Raw genomic sequence first — 16,286 nt, 5'->3', positions numbered from 1 at the left:
CAAGGAACACAGGAGACTTTTCCCTTCATTTGTTGTTTCCATGTTTGGTGAAGTGTGTCCTTATTCAACCAAAACAAAATTCTTGTGTGTTTATTTACACTACTGTACTTCCTGGAAGCCCCAGTCAAGAGCAGGGTGGGGAAGGGGAACCTGTGCTATGTGCTGTATAGACATAAAAATAGACACAAACTCAGTCTGGAAGAATTCATAACCTAGTAATATCCATCTCTGGAAAGTGCTTTGTGATCCTTGGAGGAAAGGCATTATATAAGTGCTAAATATTTACCATTAATTATAATTAAAATAAATGAAAATGGTTATAACCACAGTACTGGTACATTTTACTGATAGTATTTTCTTATATATTGCCAACCCCAAGCCTACAAATGTCCTAAATTGTTTGTTTGTTTGAATAGAGTGTTATTTTTCTTTTCATTCTTGTTTCGGAGCTTTAGGATACATTTATTTCATATTTTCCTCTGCCACCATGGCGCAAGAGGCTAGTTTTAAAAAATAAATGGGAACTCACAGTCTCATATAATCACTGGACACCAGGGGCTCGTGCTTTGAGAAAAACACCAAATATTTCAAGTGAGCAATAAAATATCAAGAGCCGGCAACACTGTGACCTCACATTGCAATATATTAGAAGTCTGGATGGGCCCTAACCAAAAGCCTACCATATGTGATGGTCCAGAATCCAGCTTTGATTTGAAGAGGGTCATTAAAGCCACCATGGGCCTATCCAAGCCCCCCGTTCCGAGCTTCTGCATTTTTCCTGGGGAGAAGAGGATGGTTTAAACCCTCCAACCCAGGGCTGTTGGCACAATTTTTGTAGTGGGGGTGCTGATGAGGGAAACCATACGCTGGGTGTTTATTATTACTACTTCAAGCCAGGGGGTGCGGCAGCACCGCTACTTCCAGCCCCACTGCTCCAACCTTCGCTGAACTTTGCTACCTGCCCCCAACCATCACTAGTCAGACTGGAGAACGCCCAGGTGCCCCTAGCCTTGGCGTCAGTGTGCAGCTGGAAGGGACCATTGCTGGGATTACAGAGCACAGCAGGGCAGAGGGGAGAGCGACCGGCAAACGAAGGGTGCTGTGCCTGATGCTACCGCTCTGCCAAGGCACCAGCCCCACCTAGACACCCACCCCGCTGCAAGCCGGGGGCGCCCAACCTAATACACCGCACTCCTCCAGCTCCTCCTCTGCCGCCGCCTGCCAATAACTGCGGCAGCCCCCCTCCCCAGCCGCTGCGCCTCGCCATAGGCCGGCTGGGGCTGCCAGTCTCGGGCCGCCCCCGCGGTGGGGGGACCCGGCTCCGGCGAAGCAGCGCGAGTTGGCCGGGGGCGCGGCTGCGGTTGCGCCATCTGTCAGGCGGGGGGGAGAGAGCCGGAGCCGGAGCCGGGCTCCGCCGCTGTCGCTGAGGCGGGGAGGACGCGGCGAGTCGGAGCGACGCCCCTGCCCGCCCGTCTCCCTCCCTCCCCCGGCTGCCGCCCGCGCGCCGCTGCCTCGGCTCCCGGGGTCTTCGCTGCCTGGGCGCGGAGCCGCCGGAGCTCGCCCCGCTCCTTGCTGCGCCCCCGTGGTCCCTGGAAGGGCCGGCGTTGGCGGGGGGGAGGAGTCACCTGGGGAGGGCCCCCTGCCGCGAGGGGGATGCTGTGAGCCTGGCTTCGCCGCGCCAGCCCCGCGCTGAGCCTCAGGTAAGGGAGCGAAACCCCCGGGGGCCCGGCTGCGGCCCGGGGGTGGGGGGTGGGGGGGAGAGGTGTTTCTGGGGGGAGGAGGGGATGCTGCTGCGCCGCCGCTGCTGCTGTGTCGTTTCCTTTGTGTGGGTGTCGGTGGGTGTGTGGGAGGCTTTCTCGGGAGAGGTCGGGGCAACGCTGCTGCAGGTGCCCTCCACCTCGAGCCCCCTGGCCTGGGCGTGCGGCTGGAGCCCCGCCAAGGGGAGCGGTGCCAGGAGGGGAGGGGGAGAGGCTGCGGATGCAGACGCCTTCCATCAGTTTTATGTATTTTTCCTTAAACGTTTGTTTTTGGCTCCCCCTCCAGTAGTAGTTTACCCCCAAGAAAAACCGAAGCTTTATTGTTGCTGGTGATCATGTGGCTCGGGGGGTGGATTGTTGTGACCCTGCTGAGGGTGAGGATGATGGGCGATGGTAAGCGAGTTCTGGCAGAAAATAACAGGCTTGCTGGGGGGGGGGGGGGGGGGGGGGAGGAGCCCGTGGTGCTGTGCGGCTTGATCAATTCACGTTTCTGTTTATTTTTTTGTGGCTCTGAAGCTCTCTAGCGGAGCTAAATACGAACTATGATGTAATCATTTAATAATTGATGCTCGTGTGTAGCTGGGCTCTGACCCATGCTGCCTTTCTCCTGCTTTGGACCATTTGCATGTTTTTGGTTTTGTCCCATTGCTATCCCCACCCCCATTTTAACTCTTGAACTGCAGGCTGAGGCTTTATTAGTTACTGAGCTCGAAAGAGGTAACTGAGATTCATCACAGGGGTTTACTTTGCTGCAATTTAGGGGAGAGAAAAGGGGGAGGGAGGAATAATAAATAAAATGACCCTCTTAAATCCCTCTTAAATTTTATAGGATTTGTGTGTGTGACAAAGGGCCCTTTCAGTGAAGCGAGGCACAAAATGCCCAAGGGTGGTAGGATTTGAAAGGAGGTTTGCTTCTTGTTTCTTTTCTCTGTTCCCTGCCTTGAGGCTTCTCTCTCTCCAGATGAAGCTGCTGATCTGCTCTCAATTCCTTTCCAGCCACATTTAGATTAGTGAAAGATACCAAATGCCACACCACGGGTGCCAACATTTTGCTGCATCTGCAAAGCTACAGTATATATGTAGTCAGAGTTTCTTTAATAATGTTAAATCTGGTTTCTACTGCCTCAATAACTTGCCTTGCTGCTGCTCCATGTGGATTTCTTTAATTCTAAAATGAGAACATAATAGCCTCATCCATTCAGTAGTGATGAGGGAGGGAGAGAGAGATGGGGCTGATGCTTAAGGAGAAGATTTTCGTCAAGTGCAAGGGAACACAGTGCAGTTTTTCATCAGTCATGTTGATACATTCTGTTTCTTAGAATGATTAATAACAGAGCTGGTTTGTAAAAAAACACAGAGTACTGAAAATGCTTTTAGAGACCTTGTTACTTTCCTGCCTGTATGCAGCCTCCTTACCTCCCACATCCTTCCTCTAACCACCCAAACGGCTGTCATACTTTCCAGTTTTCTAAATATCTTTTAACTGGTACTCCCTTGCCAATGCTCTGAGCAATTGCAGGTGAAGATCTTTTGCTTATATGTTTGTAGAGGAAGTGGGTTTGTTAGGGTTTTGTCTAGCTCCCGTAGATAAAGAACAGTAAATTAAAGGGACACTGTCAACTTGAAATAAAGACCATTTCAATAATGAACTGAAAGTAGTTTCCAACACTACACTCACATGCTGAGTTTTGTGGTTTTACAATCACATTTTCCAATTTTTTTAAAAATAAGTCTGTCACAGGAGATGAAAACCTACACAGAGAAAACTGTATATAAAGTTCTGTTAAATGAACAAAGCAAACTAAGTGGGGGCAATATATAGGAGGAAAATGTCTTTTTAATATTTGTTATAACCATTTTAGTTGTTTTTGTAACAATAGTGATTTTTTTAAAGTTAACCAAAAGTGGTGTCCTTATTCCCCCCACTTTCCCCCCGCCAGTTGAAATCATCCAAGCCAGCAGTGCAGAAGATCTTGGAATAATAGCGAATTCACTCAAACCTTTAATGCTTAATGCACATTCTAAGAAAAAAAATTAGTTGATCCTAATGGATGTCCATTATGTATGATATTTACATCAGAATATTTTTTAAAACAAAGTGTCTTGCCCAGGTTCCTCTTGAAAAAAACAGAATCACTTTTAATACATTTTGTTAAGTTAGTGACCAGTTTTTTTCATTAAAAGTAATGTGGCTTAATAGCTGCCTTTTCAGTTATGGACTAAGCTTTGGACTAATATGGACTAAGCTTTTTTCATTCCTGTGGTTCTGTAAACTCATGTGAGAAGCTCACTGGAATATTCAGATTGTTCTGGTGGATTTTTTCTGTGAGTCTATTAGTATTAAGCACTAACGATAAAATAACTTAGAAAGTATTAATATGTGAACTCATTTCAATACCATGTTTGTGCAATAGTAATGATTTCCTTCATCGGGGTGTCTTCTGCGAGGCAATTAACTTTGACATTATTATGTACCCTCAGCTCTGGACACACAACTGAAGTCATGCTATATTATCTTTTGATAAAATGTGTAATGGCATGGGGATATTACTTAATTATAAACTTTAATATAACGTAACAGGAAATAGTTTTCAGAGTGGTTGAATACAGCCCTTATTAGGCAATAAAGGACACCTGCATGTAGAGATGAAAAAATATTAGGCAGAGCTGTCAGTGAAGATATTATGGAAAAAAATAACCTTTATTGTAGTTTAACTTCACTGTTAACACTGATATTAGATTTTTAAAAAATAAAACCAGTTAATATAAAAATTCAGAGTAAAATACAAAGAATGTTGTAAAATCAATTGTCTTAATATAGTTGTAATTGTTAAACAATTACATTGCATGAAGCATCTAAGAAACGTTTTCCAAATGTGCACAAGTGGAGTATAGTATGAAAAGGACCTTTGGGGCCAGTGGCTCTATGGGCTCGATTAGAATGAACACACAGGCATGATATGATTTTTATTGTCTAATAAAAATTCAGTTAGACAAGTTAAAACTACATGGTCCCTCCATGATGATTTAATACATCTGATGAAGTGAGCTGTAGCTCACGAAAGCTCATGCTCAAATAAATTGGTTAGTCTCTAAGGTGCCACAAGTACTCCTTTTCTTTTTGCAAATACAGACTAACACGGCTGTTCCTCTGAAACCTGTCATTAATGTTGTGTATACCTCATGAGTGTCATATTTTCAGTTGTTAGGAAGGATTAGTTCTGCATAAATTATTACATATTCAAAGCATTGTACATATGAGCTTATCACAGTTCTGCGTTTGACATTGTGTACTCTTACTATGATCTTTCTTCAAGAGTAAGAGAACTAATAATGCCCCCCACTCTGCCCTCCAAGAATTCACTGTACTGATTGAGTCACTGCTAGAAAAATAGGACTTGACCCTGCCAGCCCTTGCCTCAGTAGTCTCATTGGTCTAGCAATTAAGGATTAGTTCGGTGAATAAGGGCTTGCAGGTTTTGGATCTGTATGTTGCAGGTCAGCAATTTATTTAGTTTTTCAGAGATGCTGAGCACTTGTAGTGCCTGCTGACTTCAGTTAGCATTTCAAGTTCTCATCACTTATGAAAAAGGCTGTTATTTTACTTCACATTTGTAAGCAACTGTCCAAAAAGGCATCTATCCTAGAATGTACAGTCCAGATCTTCAGAGCTCTGTAGGCTTCTAACTCCTGTTGGTTTCAAGTGGAGTTAGGCATATAAATACCTCTTGAGGATATGGGCTTAGGTGCCATTGACACTTACCACATCAAATGGAAAACCAGATTCTTATACACTTGTGTATGTGCTTAATTTTACTCATGCAAGCAGCCTCATTGAAGTTAGTGTGAATACTTATCTCTTCAGGAATACGTGTCTCTTCAGGAGTGGGGCCCTAAACACAAAACTAATAACTTTGACCATCAGTAACTAATTAGGCCTGCAGCAAAGGAAAAGTATTCCATCTTCTATCTAGCGCTGGCTGAAGGATGACCGTTCGATTTGCGAAGGATTTTGAAATTTAGCTTCATTTCAAATCAGAACAACACTCTCAAAATTCTCCACAAAGGAAAATTGCTAAGCTTTTTTTGTTTCAGGGTAGTTGCGACCTTTTGTTTCAACTTGGACTCTTATTTTATACTGTGTAATTTGACTTTGTTTCAAATTGCGTTAAGCTTCAAAACAAAAATTAAAATGTTTTATTCTGAAAATGCTGAAATAAGATGTTTCGCCGTTGTCAGAATGTTTTGATTTTTTTATTCCAAAATGAAACTTCTGCAAAATTGAAACTAATCTTGTGAAGAGTTTCAATTTAAATGGAACTCCATTTTCCATTGGAAAATGAGTCTGAATTTTTTCCTCACCAGCTTTACCCGCTGAATTCCATGCGTTAGTCAACATTCCTGCTATGTGTCCCCAGCCCCCCAAAATGCGCCTCACAAAAATAACTTGTTTGGGCGACCTCAGAACAGGAGAGGAAGTGAGTTTCAGAACTGAGAGGCCAGGAACCTGTATCACTTGATTTTGAGGGAACTCTAGCTTAAACACCCTGCTTATCCCAACTGTGGAAGCATAGCACAGGTAGCGAGACTACTAAAAGACTAGCCCAGAGTTGGACCAAGGTCTTTATTTAGCATAAAACCTTTTTTTAACTGAAAGGATTACATTAACTCCAGCAAAGCCTTATCTCTGAAAACATTCTTTGACTACGCAAATAACTTTGCAGAGTTTTTGTGAGTAAGCAAATGAATTACACAAAAATATCTTTAATCAAAGAGCAGCTCCAAGTTTAGTAAATACCATACTTCATGCTGAGACCCAATGCAATAAAATAAACTATGTATTGCAGTTGTGAGGGCTGGAGGCAAGCAAATAGAAGGGAGGAGGAAAAATCCCCAAAAGTAGCAGAAAGGGAGGAGAAGAGCCAACATAATATGCTCCCTCTTCTCTTAAGCCCACATAAATCCATGTCAATGCCATGCTGTAGGCATGCAGTAATTGTAAGGAGCTGGAAAGAGTGGGAAGTTGCTCCTTGTGGCATGCTTATCTCTGAAACAGGTGGATGTCCAGTGAGCTGTGCTGCCAGGGGAGAGTGCTTCACATCATCTAATTGCACTTTACAGTTTTTTAGGATAGCATTGGAAAGAACTTTGTAGGACAGCATAAAGGAAACCCTGTAGCATAGCTCTAAAGGTAAGTGCTAGTTAAAACCTAGAGCCCTCATTGTGAAAACAAGGTTAGGTTAATCTTGAGTCACAGGGTTCATGGTTCAGATGACTCATGAAGTGTCAGTTCTAAAGCCTTAAGAAGCCCTCTTAAAAATATTTTGTTAAATGACTACATTATGTCACTTTTAATGAAGTGACTGAAAATTGTTCTGAAGCTGAACTGACAGTAACAGCATGATGTGCAAAGAAGTAGAAGAGAGCCTAAAAAAGGTAAGAGACGCGTCAGAAGCCAAGGAGATACCTGGATAAAGAGGTGAAGAGAGCTCAAGGAGCTTAAAAGTAGCAACAGAGAAAAGGAAGGCTCATGCAGAGGTGATGTCTGAAGAATGTAGATGCATCACAGAAAGACCCTTTAATTTAAAAAAGAAAAAAATCCAGTTTCATGGCAGACACTCTTCCTAAGACCTTATGAGAGAGATTCAGGCATCGCATTATGTATCTATACAAAAATGAATAGAGTTTTGTTAAAGCTTCCATTTCAGTGCAAACACAAATCAGCAACATTTAAGCATCTGTTAGCTGGGTTACTATTTAGAAGACTAGTTTTCAACCTTTTTTTCATTTGCGGACCCTTAAAACATTCTGAAATGAGGTGCGGACCTCCTTTGGAAATTCAGCCTGTGGTCTGCAGACTGCTACCGTAGAAGTCTTAGACTGAAAACTGACTGAATAGAATTCAACTATAAACGTTGCATATGCTCGGCATGGCATTTGACGCAGCGTGAGAAAGAAGCCCACAGTTTAGCACCCTTTGGTAACAGCAATGCTTACAGGTCAAAACACGGATGTGGAGCTATTCACATACTTTTGATCAATCGGGAAAACAGAATGCCTTTTCTGGAATCTGAAACTTTATTTTCCTCGTCACTTTTCGCAGTCCCATTAGACATAGTCTGAAGACCCCCTCATGGATCTGATAACCACAGGTTGAAAACCACTGATTTAGAATATAAAGACATATGGGCCTTTCACTGCATCTCTTCTACTTTAGAATGATGGATACTTCAAAGAATGTAACTTTTGTTGTTCAAGCATAGGTTTATGGGCCACATTCAATGAAGTTGAGTCCAATTATGCCAGCAGTGAACTTGCCCCTTAACTGTCAGGAATATAAACTAAGATGTGAAATCCAATTTATGGCTTACGTGCCATTTTAGAAAGAAAATTTCTCAAATATTTGTGTGATATTTACAGAGTATATTGGGGTGATAAAAGTCTTGTCCCAAACAAGTTCCCATAAATTGCAGAATTCACTTAGAGCTATACGACTTGTGCTATTCCAAATTCAGGGCTACAAACCTTTATATTTTAGGAGCATGCGTTTGCAATTCAAGCTGCTGTTTTCCAAATAATCAACCAGTTTATAAATGCTTTTGATTTTTTTTCCCCACTTATGACATGAATAAATTTTGCCTGACCTTCAGCAACAGGGTAGCTTGAGGGATCAAATTGCAACATACAACATTTTAGTTCCCCAAATCTACCTTTTCTGGTGTTGGTTGGTGAAGATATAGGATCCACAGGCAGGCAGTCTTCCTGTAAGTTTGTCTCTATGGAATTCGAGATAGAGCCTGCTGTGGGGGGACTAGCTTAGCACCAAAGAGAGTGCTCTGCAAATCCACTAGCCCAAGGTGAATGTAGTGGTTGGACTATTGGAGTGAAAAAAAATATCATTAGTCTGTTTTTAATCACTATCATAGTAAAGGGAAGATGAGTAGATGTGCATGAGCTAGTAAATTTTGTGACCTGTTAAGCCCTCCTTTTAATTAAGTGGTCCATTATTTGTACAAAAATAACTTTTTTTTTAATATTTACTCTTTGAAAGATCTCCAAGATACGATCAGTTTGCGAAAAGATGAAGTATGCACCTTATGTTTTTGCACTGTTCATAGCACATCTTGGCATTTTATAAAAATCATACTGTCAAGATAGCAAAAATTGGGGTTAATGGTAAATTTGATACTGTTGTGAGTACAGTATAAATGCCTCAAGACTTTTTTTTTAAACCCAAGGAGAGTCCTAGCAGCTTCCGCTATTCTACAGCGCTTTTAATTTTTCTCTAGTAAAAATATTATATATGATCACTGTTCAAAATGTGTTGAATATTTGACATGCTTGCTTTCTTACTCTTTTTTGTTGTATGCGTTTGTCCGGTCTTCATTTGTCAAGTTAGTTCCTGCTTTGGAAACATTGTTTCACAAGTATATTAGTGAAGGCTGATACTGAGAACTTATCAGCCTACATCCTACGACTCATGGGACGGCATTAAGCATGGAGTAAAGGTTGTCAGTATTTTACATGTTCAGTTTTGATTCACATTAATTCTCCCTAGACTTTGCTTTATATTAATTAAGTCCCCATAAGTTGTCCTCAGCTGGTCACTATTTTACAACTTAGCATAAGACAGGAAGGTAAGATGACATTTTGTCATGGGGCTGACACCATTGCTACTGTATCTCGTTCACTTTGTCTGTGGGGATTATAGCAGGTATGATGGAGCTATTAACTCCATTATTGTTCAGAGTGAGAGAGTTTGTAACTATGGCTGGGTTTTTCTTTATACATATCTCACTAAGAAGCAATGGGTTTGATATAACCACATCTGCATGGGTAAGTGTAAGACTAGGAATAAATGCCTCTACTTTTCCAGTAGGGGAGTTACTCTTCTGCAAATAATGTCTCTTTAAATAAAAAAAAGTGAGGTTAATTTTAGCTGGTTTTTAGTCCATCTTGTAGATGGGCCCTCTTGGAGTCTCTCACTATCTACTCTGTTAACATGCTAAAACAGGTTCTCTGTCTTATATTTTGCAGTGGATGGGGATCTATTGCTATCTGCTCTTTAGAATGAGAGAGAGGGCGTTTAGGAGACATGGCTGCTTCTTTTCCTCACTCAGCTATTGTCTTGCTTAGTCATCTTAAATTCTGTGCCTCCATCTTTTCTACTTTACAAAGAAGGGTAAATTACCTTATTTTACAAGTGCTTTAAGATCCTTGGTCTGAAGGTACTACTTGTGTCCATCAGTTTTACTACATTCTAGCATTAGTGATTGTAGTGAAGCGATGACTCACTGGCGTCACGCCTCCTGCTGGTCGTTTGGGAATTAGCTCTTTTGTAGCCTCAGAGTGTCCTCTGCTGTTTGGTGTCTTGCCTGCCTTAGGGCCTCTGTGTCCCTCCTGGACCCCAGTGCCCCTTACCCCCACGCACTGGGTCTTCCTTCCCAGGGGAACCCCCAACCCTTTACACCCCCCTTGCCTCAGTGGCTACTGCCAGTCATCATCTAGCCCCCTCTAACTGGGGCAAATTGCAATCTATAATGGCCACTCATCATTGGCAAGGGGGTTGGACCAGCTACCTCTGCCTATCCCCGGGCTGCCCATCTGCAGCCCCAGTACCTTCTTAGGCCTTACCCAAGGCCTCAGCCTGGGGAGTTGCCAGGCTGGAGCTCCCCAGCTCCTTTGCCCTTCCCTAGCACTGCTCAGCTGCAGGTACCCTTGCTCCTTCAGGCAGCTAGGTCTTTTTCTCTCCAGAGAGAGAGGCTCTGCCCTCAGCCCTTTTATTGGGGTCAGCTGTGGCCTGATTAGCAAAGCTCCCACCCAATCAGCCTATCTTTTTAGGAGTGGGGCAGTTGCCCCCCTACAGTGATGTACAGTAACTAATGCTGAGGGACCCTCCAATGGGTTGGCTTGAATTTCTCAACCCCACAGTTCATCCAAATCCCCTGTGAATATTTTTAGTTTGGAAATCTGAGTAATAGAGTTGCTTGCAAGCAGGGCCAGATTAACCTTTTGTGTGCCTGGCACAGAACATATTTGTAGCCCCCCCCCCATGAGAAATTATTGTAAAAGACAGGAGATCGACACAGAAGTTGTCTGTGACACAGCTGCACAAGTTTATTTACAAGTTTCAGTTGCAGATGGAGGTGGCTGCCACTAGGGTACCAGCAGTGGTAGCCCTAGGGAAAAAATTAAATTATAAAAGAACAAATACAAATAAAACCTGGTGGATAAAAACTGCTATTGCAGCTGAAGGTGGTGTGGTTTGTGATGGTCCTTTGATCCTGTGAAAGTTTCATGCCACAATCTTGGACCAGCCCCTGAGAAAGCTCTGTCTCCCACACAGACAAGCTTTACCCTACAGGTAGAAAATTATCTTTGCCTGACTAGCAAAGTTGTAAATCATGATCTTCATCCTGGAGCTTCAGGCAGTCTTTGAGAGATGCTGGGCCTTGGCCATTCAGCGTGAAGTGAAATAGTTATTTTAAAGCAAGTTTAAGAGCTCAACAGAAAATGCTCATGGAAACAGAGCAGAGAGAGAAAAGAAACACACTCCTCTCCATGCCTGGTTGCAATATAATAAGTCCATCATACCCATCTGCATTAAATACGATTACGGGAGCAATCACACTCTTCTCATTCCCCATAAATAAGCCAAGGCTCATGCAGCTGCTCCTTAAAAGGTCACAGATTATGTCAGGGCACAAATCAAAACCTCTCTCTCTCTCTGAGAAGGAGCATTCCCCATCCCCTTGAGTCCCCCTTGCCGAATATTCTGCTCAGGAGTCAGGGAGCTTGAGGCTGCATGTTTGGGAAGACGGGGCGGGAGGGGAGCAGAGCGGATCAGACCGTCTCTGGGACTTCTAACCAGCTTGCTTAGGTCACCCATCCCCTGGACTGTGCATGGGTGCTCAGCAGGCACATGGCCCTGTGCCTTGCTGAGAGATGGCACCCTTCCAACCAGAGCATGAGGCACCTAGTGAGTGATCACTTCCCCCTCACCAGGCCTGGGCACTGAGAAAGTTGGAAGCTCAAGTCCCACCCATGGTTGGAGTGAACTCGGAAGGCCAGTGTCCCTAGCCCGTGCCGGGCAGCTGAGCTCCCCCTCTCCCAGGCTCCGGCTGTCCTCCCTGCACCTCATCTCGCAAAGACAGGAGCACAGCCAAGGGGCTGACCCACAGCCCCCAGCCACTGGAGCCTCACAGAGTCATTCCAGGCAGGGAGAGGCGCTCAGTGGGCACCTTGCTTCCCCTCCCCGGGCAACGATGGCTCTGCATCTGGCTGCCAGCCACAAAGTCCAGCCAAAGCCTCCAGGGGGCACAGGCGGCGGCTGCCCCAGTACCAGGTGCGCTCAGCAGCCCGGCCAAACAGAGCTCCCAGTCTGGGCTGCCTCAGTATTGGTTATAGGCCCCTTCTGCACATGGCCCCGGCACCATTGTAAACCCAGTATTGCTTGCAAGATATTCAGGTCAGAAATCATTGGGAATTTCCTTTCTTCTGGAACTTTTAGGGCCTGAGAGACATTCTCTTTGTGCTTTAAATCTCTCCTATATAAAAAAAAGTCAAGTTTGGATCCAAACAAGTGCACTCATCCTTACTGCTACATACTATATACTCTGGATGCAACACATGTAGAGTAAATGGCATATGTTAGATTATATAATGTAACCACACTATGTGCATTATTAATGTTGGATTATAACAACTTTATCAACACTTCTTAAAAAAAATCTGAAATTTCTCTTATGCTAGAGAGGTTGTATTGTTCTTTGCTCAAGCACACATTAGTACTTAACTTTGATTTCAGCCTGCCAGAGTTAGAGGTTTTCTTGGTGGTAAAGGTAACTAAATGAACAGGCTGACTGAGAAAAGAGCCCTCAGGAGAAAAATCTTATGAAAAAAGAACTCTCTCTTCCTTCTACTTGAAGTTCAGTGGTTACCTTTTATGAATGAGGGGAACTAGAGGACAAGCACTAGAGTTGTCAGCCTTCCTCACTTAAGCCAGCATTACTGGCATGCTGAAAACTGGAGCAGAATGTCTAGTCTTAACATCCAAGCAGGGATGCCAAAATGAATAAAAGAAATTACAGACTAAAGAAAACGTGATGTGTACCTCATCAGCTCTGGTCAGTCATTATGTATTGAATAGTAAAAGCATCCAGTTTATAAGAGAATTTTTCTGTGAGAGTCTGAGAGCAGCTCCAGTGGCTCTCGTGTAAGAGGTAGAATAGAAGATGGTAGTGGGGGGATTGGGTTCTCTTTTTAAGTTATTACTTTTAGGCCCTCTGGTGTTGATCTGGTTGATCAAATGGTTTTTAAAGGTGTGTTTAATGTTTTTACTGTTTCCAAAACATAACTTTTTCAAGAGTTAAATGACTTGATTTATGCGTTAGTATGCAGAATATTAAAGGCTGTATTCGATTTCTCCCTCAACCCCGTTCTTAGTTTTGATAGTGAGAACTGCTGTTAGGAGTTAGTAAGCATAAAAATTACAAGACTATCACATGATTCATTGAATAGTGGATGGTGTAAGGCCCTTGAATGTAGTATTCATGGTGATTTCATTAAGAACTCATTTAAACCACTGTAGGGATATTTTTTCCATGCATAAGAATTTGTCAAACAAGCCAGCCAAATTACGTCTTTGTGGTCAACTGTTTAATGATGTGTCATGTAAACTACATCTTACTCAAGTTAGATTTAATCCTCTTATGGCTAATATAGTTCAGTAGAACTATTTGGTGGGGTTTAGTTTGGTTTATTAATTGGTTTCGGAGCAAAAATGTGGTGTAGCAAAGCAAGGACTCACCGGTGTGGTGCCTCCTGCTGGTCATCTGGGAATTAGCTCTTTTCCAACTTTAGAGCGCCCTCTGCCGGCCAGTGTCTCGCCTGCTTCAGGCCCCCCATGTCCCTCCCAGACCCCGGTGCCCTTTATCTCAGGGCATCTCCAGAAGTACCCCCAGACTCTGGGTCTCCACACCCAGGGGAAATCCCCAACCCTCTAAACCGTGGGTGGGTAAGCTTTTTGGCCCAAGGGCCACATCGGAGTGCAAAACTGTATGGAGGGCTGGGTAGGGAAGGCTGTGCCTCCCTAAACAGCCTGCCCCCTATCTGATCCCTCCCACTTCCTGCCCACCCCCTCAGAACCCCCCCATCCAACCCCCCCCGCTCCTTGTCCCCTGACCGCCCCTCTTGAGACCCCCCGACCCCTAACTGCCCCCCATGACCCCACCCCCATCTAAGTCCCCCTGTCTCTCCCCCCCCCCAAACCTCTGCCCTATCCAACCACCCCATGTTCCCCATCCCCTGACCACCCAGGACCAATGCCCCATCCAACCACCCCCTGCTCCCCCAAGTTCTCCTGCCCCCTATCCAACCCCCCAGCGCTCACCCCCTTACCATGCTGCTCAGAGCAGCATGTCTGGTAGCCGCGCTGCCCAGAGCCACACTTGCTGCCCAGCATGAGCGCACAGCCCTGCTGCCGAGAGTGTTGCCCACATGGCGGCATAGCTGTGGGGGAGGAGGGACAGCAGGGGAGGGGCCAGGGCTAGCCTGCCAGGCCAGGAGCTCAGGTGCCAGGCAGGACGGTCCCATGGGGCCATAGGTTGCCTACCTCTGCTCTAAACCCATCTTGCCTAAGTGGGTGCTGCTAGTCATCATTTAGCCCCTGTTCACTGGGGCAGACTGCAGTCTGTAATGGCCACTTATCATTGGCAAGGGGTTACTGCCTTTGCCTGTCCCCGGGCTGCCCCAATACCTTTCATAGGCCTTCAACAAGGCCTGCAGCCTGGGGGTTTACCGGGCTGGAGCGCCCTTTGCCTTTCCCCAGCACTACTCCACTTCAGGTACCTTGCTCCCTAGTCCTTCCCACTCCAGGGCTGAAGTGAGGCTCCTGGCTGGCCCCTAATTGAGCTTGCCCCAGCTGTGGCTGCTTTCCCAATCAGCCTAGCTTTTCTGCTTTCACTCCTTTTCCCCAGCCCTCTGCAGGGCTGCTTCTACTATTGGCTCCCCAGGGCAGCCCTCTTTCAGGGCTGTTTTAACCCCTTCAGGGCCGGAGCGGGGTGACTACCCCATTACATGTGATCTTTAGCCAAAACTTTAGGCCTAATCCTGCACCTATCGAAAGTAATGGTGAGTTTTGTCTTTTTACTGTGGTGCGTCCAACATCTAACTCCTGGGTGGGGAAGTAATATATAAAGAATAAACTTGCTTTATTGCATTAGAAAGTACTTTATGAGAGAAGTGACCTAAAAAGGATTAGCTGGTTAAATGTGCATTATTATGCTTATTGTGCACTACAACAAAATATCTTAAAATTTAGAAGACACTCACTACTTGATCGTAAAACTTGTTTTAAAGTCTAGTTTTAGGCATAAAAAATACATAGGCGTTACTTCAATGTATCCATCCCCCAGGAGGAGGGATTACTGTAATGCTGACAGGGAGTTGCACCTTTAACAGCTGCCCAGAATTGCAATCGGAAGACATAACACAATAAGAATCTGCACTGCAGTTATAAGACTTTATTTCTAGACACTATTGCATCCTTCCTTCAAATCATGTTACAATGAGAGGGAGAATACTTTTTGACATACTACATATAGTAATACAACTCAAAGGCATTGTCTTGTCTTGTCTGCAGGGTAAATTTATGTAGGCTGTATATGTGCTCTTGTATTTGACAAATTGAATATATTTCAAATCATTATGTAAATTGATTCATGGATTCAATGTTGTGCAACGTCATAATTGAACAACAGTTGCTGGTGTACTCCAAAGATGAAAAAGCAGAGAGAGGCTTATTTTGTTCCATGTTCTTCTCAAAACCTGTGTGACGATGCAGGGGAAGTTCCTATTTCTACTTGCTTAGGAAGTCTTGCTAATGGTTCCACCACGTATGTGAGTAACCTGGCCATCCCAAACTTGTGACAGTAAACACTTGGTATTGTGCCATCAGTTTATATATGTACACTACTTGTTTTGGCTGAGAAAATGTGAAGAGGAAATGGCAGTCAAACCACATAACAGATTTAAGTTAGAGTTTAGGGTTACTGAAATAGTAATATCACATGGAAAGTGATTTGTAGAGCAATCTAGTGAAAAGGTGTTGAAGTATCACTTTAAAAGAAAATGTCACCTACAATAATGCATTTTACTTTAGATTTTCTTTTAACTGTTCATGTTTTGATTTTTCTTTAACTATGTTAGTATAGCTAAGGTCAGTTTCTAGAACTAAGAAGGGTGTTTGTTTTTTATCAGAGGTCTATTATGGAGTTCTTCCTGGAAAGTACAGTTTTTCTTCTCAAATTTTAATTTAGCAAATTAAACAGGCATTTTGAGAGACATCCTCCACTGGTACAAGTTGTCATCGCTCCACTGAAGCTGCTGAAGCTCTAACAGTTGACTCCAGCTGAGGATCTTATCCCTTGATGTACTTGTAGTTTTTTCTTATTGCATTTTAAAACTCCTTGATAGTTAAAGGGGCAGATAGCATGCCAGTGTTTGTTGTTTAAAATGACCAACTTTGCA

The 16,286-nt window shown here is 44.0% G+C and overlaps 1 protein-coding gene across 4 annotated transcripts in view; it reads left to right on the top strand.

Moving 5' to 3' along the window:
• The first annotated feature begins 1,306 nt into the window (after positions 1–1,306).
• The window catches only part of FYN (FYN proto-oncogene, Src family tyrosine kinase), a 190,140-nt gene continuing 175,160 nt past the window's right edge, over positions 1,307–16,286 (top strand). The window contains exon 1 of one of the 4 annotated variants that reach the window (XM_048844780.2): positions 1,307–1,700. The gene's annotated coding sequence lies outside the window, so the exon portion shown is untranslated. The remainder of the gene's footprint in view (positions 1,701–16,286) is intronic. The other 3 variants (XM_048844779.2, XM_048844778.2, XM_048844777.2) reach the window with 3 other exon arrangements.

The sequence above is a fragment of the Caretta caretta genome, chromosome 3 (assembly GCF_965140235.1).
Source record: "Caretta caretta isolate rCarCar2 chromosome 3, rCarCar1.hap1, whole genome shotgun sequence".
Classification (NCBI taxonomy): Eukaryota; Metazoa; Chordata; order Testudines; family Cheloniidae; genus Caretta; species Caretta caretta.
Note: the sequence above shows the minus strand (reverse complement) of the source record. Positions and strands in the feature narration are given on the sequence as shown.